Here is a 7,199-nt window from a genome sequence, read left to right on the forward strand (position 1 = left end):
CGCCAAGGCATGCCAGCCATGCCAGCCGCACCACTGTGGCAATGGAAAACCATGTCAGCCACATCTCCGCTCCAAGGAATGCCAACCATGCCAGCCGCACCACTGTGCCAATGGAAAATCATGCCAGCCACATCTCCGCGCCAAGGCATGCAAATCATGCCATCTGCACCACTGTGCCAATGGAAAACCATGCCAGCCACATCTCCGCGCCAAGGCATGCCAACCATGCCAGCGGCACCACTGTACCAATGGAAAACCATGCTAGCCGCACCATGCGCCAATGGAATGCCAAACCCTTGGCCCCAACATGCCAAGCCAACCGCACCTTACCTTGGACCCAACCATGCTAGTCGCACCATGCGCCAATGGCATGCCAAACCCTTGACTCCACCATGCCAAGCCAACCGCACCTTGCCTTGGCCCCACCATGCCAAGTCGTCCGTGCCAAACCCTTGGCCCCACTATTCCAAGTCATCCGCGCCATTTGCCTTGTCCCCACCATGCTGTCCTTCCCTATGCGGCTACCAAAACGAAGGCGTGCGACGATCAACGGCCACCCTTCCATCCTAGATGCAAATCCTAGCCGTCCAAGGTCGCCAAACCACGCATGGTAACCTTTGGCCCAAAACTCTAGTTTTGGCCACGCCAAACCGCACCAAGGCATGCCATGCCAACCACCTTTCCGCGCCATACCATGCCGGCCTTCCCTATGCGTCTAACAAAATGAAGGCTTGCGACGATCAACGACCACCCTTCCATCCTAGATGCGAATCCTGTCCGTCCAAGGTTTTTAAACAACGCATGGTAACCTTTCGACCAAAAGCCTAGTTTTGGCCATGCCATACTGGCCTTCCCTATTCGGCTACCAAAACGAAGGCCTGCAACAATCAACGACCACTTTTTCATTTAAGGTGCAAATCTTAGCAGTCCAAGGTTACCAGTTAACGCATGGCAACCTTTGGCCCTAGTTTGGTCGCGCCTAAACAAAGCCAAAACCCTAACTTTTGGCCGCGCCTAAACTAGGCCATATTAAATCCATACTGATCATGCTTTCATGCAACTAGCTACCAAACGAAGGGTTACAATAATCAACGGCTACCTTTCCTCTTAAGATGCAAAATCTCGACCGTCGAAGGTCACCACCGAGCCGGCAAGTCTCCCAAGCTCAACTTGGCTTACAACAACTACATGTTTTCCACGAAAATACTCGAGACATCAACGCATGTCACAGACTGGGATGCTCATTGGGTATTGGTTTGGCAGTTTACAGCGTGCGGCGTACACTACGCCCGTTATAAGAAAGTGTCATAAGGATGAGGCGGTTAGTAAATACAGGGAGTAATGGTGAAACACTTTCTTTTATGGAACATCAATCCCAGGCGTTATCGGTTACCACCTCCTCCCATTTACTCACCCGTTTTCCATTTCTTAATGAGATCAGAGTAAGTTTCACTTCGAGTTGTATGAATAGGCATTACCTATTTCCACCGAAAACAAGTTTTTGGGTCATGAGCATACAACACTCAGAAATCACCTGTTAGCTTTCCCATCTGTTAGCTTACGCTTTCTGATACAAGTCAAAACAACTACTCTTCCAGAATCAACTATTCTGGTCTCAATACTCTCTTCGCTTCCCTCCCCAAATCCAACCCTTCTCCTCCACTTTGTGACCGAAGCAAGTCTGGAACGACTATTTCTTGGTTTAGGCCGGACTTGTACAGATTTCTCTCGAACCTAAAGTACTCCCTTGCAGTACATTGTTTAGGGTTTAGACTTGTTTCTCACCCACATCTCACGAAATTACCGAAACCAGCAGAAACTGTTTTCACCCTCAAACAATTGGCGACCACAGTGGGAAATCAATCTCTCGGTTTCAATATCGATTTCCAAATTTCCGATATCACCTTTCACTTCCAACTCCAATATGGTGTAACTCAGATCCGGATCAGATGCCGAGAACACCAACGCAGAATTTTCCCCTGGTGTTAACGCTACTTCCAACAACATCACTATGCCTCCTACTGACCCCAGTAACACCGAAAGCACTCCTTCAGGTGTAACACCGCCGATCACCAGGGCAAAAGCCGCTGCCGCCTCTAATGTCCCTGCGCAACTTTCTAATCCTGGCAGTACTGAAAGCGCTCCTTCAGGCGTTACGCCACCAGTCACCAGGGCCAGAGCTGTCGCTACCGCTGCTAACGCTTCGTCAAACATGGCACCTCCAACCGCCACTAAGACTCCAACTACCCTACCAACAGGACGAGAAACCGGAGGAACTAGAGGAAGCCGACCCTATATCACCATCGCTGATTTGATGGAACGGCAAGAGGTTCTCGCTAGAGCCCAAACGAATATGATTTTGACACATAAAGAAGTACTCGTCTTTCTCAAAGCCCTGACAGAGCGGCTGCCGCGTGAGTCACGCCCTCCAGAGCCGATTAGAAACACCTCCAACACCCCCGACGCTAGCACCTAGGCGGAACGCATCTCCGCGGACGAGGAGATTCGTGCCAGAACCCCATTGGAAAGAATTCAGCCGTCCAATTTTGTCACACGAGAAGATATGGAACAACTTCTCCGGAATGGAATCAAGAATGATGAAATAGACATGCATCAGCATCAACCTCCTTACCCACCTGAAATACAAAGAATTCCTCTTCCAAGAGGATACTCCTCTCCTAAATTCACCCTGTACGATGGCACCGGAAATGCACGTGGGAATGTTGCTCGCTTCTTGGATTCCCTAGGCGAACACGAATACAATCACGTTCTTCGTCTGAGGGGGTTTTCGAAATCGCTTACCGGAAGAGCATACACATGGTACAACAACATCGCGTAAACAGCATCGCCAACTGGGGTGGCAGGGTTACAGCATTTTACAAGAAGTACTTCTTTGTTCTAAATAAGTTACCTTCTCGGACCTAGGAAGGATGTACCAACAGGACAAAGAACATCCAAATGATTTTGTTAAGAGATTCAGGGTTCAAGCACTAGACTGTCATGACCTAAACGTGACCGAGCAACAATTGGTGAATTCATGCATCAATGGTATGGATCCCGTTTACCGCTCCTTGCTAGAGAACCTGCGTTTCCAGACATTCTCTGAGCTCCATGAGGCTGTCAGGCGATCAGCAACGACAGCACCAGCATTATTAGAAAGAGCTAGACCAACCAGAGCCGAAGACGTACGCAAAACTCGCGGGAATAGACGTCTCATCAACAAACAGTACAACAATGGTCCCTCCTCGGTGGGTGTAGTAAACGAAGGAGGAAAAAGGAAGGCCCCAACTGCAGACCAGCAGCCTAAACGCGAAGCACCAGCACGACGAGCAACTCCGCCTCGGAAGGCCGCCGCTAAAGCTCCCATGCATCATCACGAATCTGTAGAAAATACCCTGGATTTCCCGTTTCCCATTGAGGAGGTGATCGATGTTTTATAACCATGGATTCAAGATGATGTTGTCAGACTACCATCTCCCAGACGCCCACCGACTGAGACCGAGATAGAAAACCCCAAATACTGCCACTACCACAGATTTGTTCACCACCCAACCAGTGATTGAAACAGACTGAAGCATATCTTCAAAGAAAATATAGAAGCATGAGAACTTCAACTAGGAAATGAGGGAGTACATAGAGACCCACTTCCCATGAAGAATTGTGGAGTCTCTGGGAACTCCATGCACGAGACTGTGTGATCCATGATGCAGCACGTATGCGAAATTCTCTACCTTTCCAAGGTGCAGCGCCAAGATATCTTCACGGCTCTCAATCGTGTCGTATCGGGCAAACGACTTTTTCCCTCCACGGAAGCCACGCCAAGAGCCCAAGATCTCTCAGCGAGCGGAATCGAAAAGGACAACTGGGGACTTTTGACCACGTCCTATTTAAGAGGTATTGAATTCGACAACACGCTAATCGACACGGCCTCTGACTTCAACATTGTTACTTTCAAGACTCTGAAAGTCGCGGGATTTATGAAACAAGAGGCTACCCATTCCCCATCCGTGATTAAGAAACCGGGAGGGGAAGCCTTGAATGCGCACGACTACACTAACCTCGAGATCAAGATGGGAGACGCTTTAACGCATAGCAAAATCCACATTGTCAAAGACCTGGTTTACGACATGATATTGGGGCACTTATGGGTACTCGACAACAAGGCGAAATTGGGAACATCCCCTCTACGGATGTCAACGCCCGAAAGAATCTCCAACAAACCGTCCCACTTGCTACCGCATCAGCGAGTTACCGATAGAACCCGGAAACCTGGAGATGACATGTTGGCGCTAACTCATAGATTCCAAACGCAAGTAAGTTTGGCCAAACGATCTTCTCTACAACCAGTCATTTTTTCCCCTATTCCGTCATGGTGACTCGGCGCGATTACTGGCGCGGACGCTGTAAAGAGATGTGAGTGGGGCGCTGGGCCATTCAAACGCTTTGGAAAGAATTTGGAAGCTGCCATCGAAACTGAGGAGACCAAGATTCAAACAGTTACACAACACCCGAACTCATTTCAAATTGGAGATATGGTGGTCAAAGTGAGCTCGTTTCAAGTTGGGAAGATGACGGTAAAGATAGCTGTTCGGACCGATTCACCCAAGGAAAAAGAAGACGAGCCATATATGGTGGAGGACTTCCTTTTGGGAGGTTACTGCAAGCTCACGAACACAGAAAAGTTGGGAGGTGTGATAGTTCACTCGCGATGGATCAAGCTTTTCAATCCCTAAAACTTTGTACTACCCTCTTCCAGCACTCTCTCTTTAGTATTTCTTCAGCAATTTCTCCTCTCGCTTGATATCTGTATTTCCCCAAGATGAATGCACCATTTGTATTCTTCTTTAGGGTTTCGTTTTTATTCAAAATGCATACATTTATTTCCGAATGAGTTTTGCAAATCTCAGAAAAATATACCAAACAAATCCCAAATCATTGAGAAGCCATTAACCATCCAATCACAACCATAAACACCAACCCATTCTAAGGGAAGGCTTGGGTCTTTCAAATAAAAAAATGAAAAGTTTTATTCGAAGACATAAACCGCAAGTGGGATGCTAATTGAAAATACCCTAACTTCGTCGCGAATACAAGGAAGGTAAAAAAAAAAATCTGCAAAACATCAGGACAACTAAGAGACGAATAGAAACAATGAAAAAGAAGAAGCTAGTCATAGAAAGATAATGTGTGAATTGCCAATGACTCGGTCAGAGCTTCTTTTTTTCAAACACTTTCCCCAATAATCTTTCGGGCAGCAAAGGTTCCATCCGGAAGCCACATCAGCATCAACATCCCACCCGGAAGTCGTCTCAGCAGCAACATCATCCGTCTTTTTACCGAAATCCTCCTTGGAAACCAACCCAGCACATGCCATCACGACTTCTCCAATGCCACCGACAACAGTTTCGCCGTATTCTCTGAAAGTTATTTCAGTTTATCAACCGGAACATCATAATCTTCTTCGGAAGTCTTCTCAGTGACCTTTCGAGGATAATTTCCCGATTCATCAGAATCAAGGGTTATGACACCGTTCTGGACAAGGGAGCTACGTTGATTTTACCCTAAAAGTTTCACAAGCTCGGTCTTCCGCCGTTTCAACTGAGAAGCAAACTTTCCAGTCCTAACAGTGGGCCGTGAAGAGGTTTTGTTGCACCAATTCCTCCCAACGCACTGGGATGCTTCGCTGCCTTCCCGTTCTTTCTCCAAAAGTATGTCCCGAATGATTTCGCCAGCTCACGAAACAGAGATTCAATTCTATTCAACGCCTCCCCATGATAAGAAGACTGGGTTTCATCGATTCCAAAGTTTCTCCCCGAAAAGTTGGAGACATGTCTGTCATTGGAAGATCCCATTATGCGCTACAAAAACCAGAGAAAGAATAAAGGATAGACACGATTTCAGCACGACCTGTGCAAATAAAGGATTTAAGATCATCTCTTATAACCAGCAGAGCGATGAGGTCCCGAAAAGGAAAGCCTCCTACCAGCCGCGGATTGAGGCGTGATATCATATTCTAATGAAACCGTTTTCTACTAGCGAACATAAGGGAATGCCTATCCACGTGAGGTAAATTAGGCTTTGGTGAGAAAACGTGGAAGTACATGTTTAAGACACGCTTTCCCGCATTGTTACTTCTTTGCCGCCAGCACCGAGACTTGAAAAAAAAAACCGACAAGGTGACATGAAGAGAAGGAATAACTCCCACTTTCTATGGGCATTACACTTGCAGGGTTTTGAATAAGGAAAGAACTTCCTATGTGAGTCACGTCAGGAAAAGAGATAACCATGCCCGCAATGACAAGACACTACTGGGCCAAGCCGTCCGCGCATGCTTTGCGTCACCAAACCGTGTCATGCCTTGCACCACCGTCCGCGCCATGCTTGCCTCTCCAAATCGCGTCATGCCTTGCACCATCGTATCGCGCCATGACTTGCAGCGCCAACACCAACAAACTCGCCAAGCCAGCGTCACGATGTTCCCTAACCCAGCCAAGGTGATGCATGGCTAGACTAAGCCGACAATTTTCATCTCACCACTCCACGGTCTGCACCACAAGTACAATTTATGCAAGGCCGCCAACACGGGAAGCACAAACTCTCTTTACCTCTCGAAAAAGGTTAGACGGACCTTCCTGACCATATTTTCACGACTTGTTGTTTTGATTTTTGTCCTAGCCTGTCACCATCTTATGCTTACGTCACAACGATGCTCCCGTTCCGACCTAAGTAGGGGACTTAATGTTTATGGTGGTTTTCAGCTTAAGGTTAAAATCGTAAAACCGCACATCTGACATGACGTCACTATGACCATTAGCACATTTATTGAATCGATCATCATGCCTACGTAAGAATTACCAGGGTATCTTTTTTTATGAGTCATGTTCCACGGCAGAACCCTTAACATTGATCGACATCATCTATGCCAAAACCTAATTCTCATGCTACCGTGCCAAGGCATGCCAACCATGCCAGCCGCACCACTGTGCCAATGGAAAACCATGCCAGCCACATCTCCGCGCCAAGGCATTCCAACCATGCCAGTCGCACCACTGTGCCAATGGAAAACCATGCCAGCCACATCTCCGCGCCAAGGCATGCCAACCATTTCAGCCGCACCATTACGACAATGGCAAACCATACCAGCCACATCTCCGCGCCAAGGCATGCCAACCATGCCAGCCGCACTGTGCCAATGGAAA

Source organism: Papaver somniferum, chromosome 7 (genome assembly GCF_003573695.1).
Source record: "Papaver somniferum cultivar HN1 chromosome 7, ASM357369v1, whole genome shotgun sequence".
NCBI classification, from domain to species: Eukaryota; Viridiplantae; Streptophyta; class Magnoliopsida; order Ranunculales; family Papaveraceae; genus Papaver; species Papaver somniferum.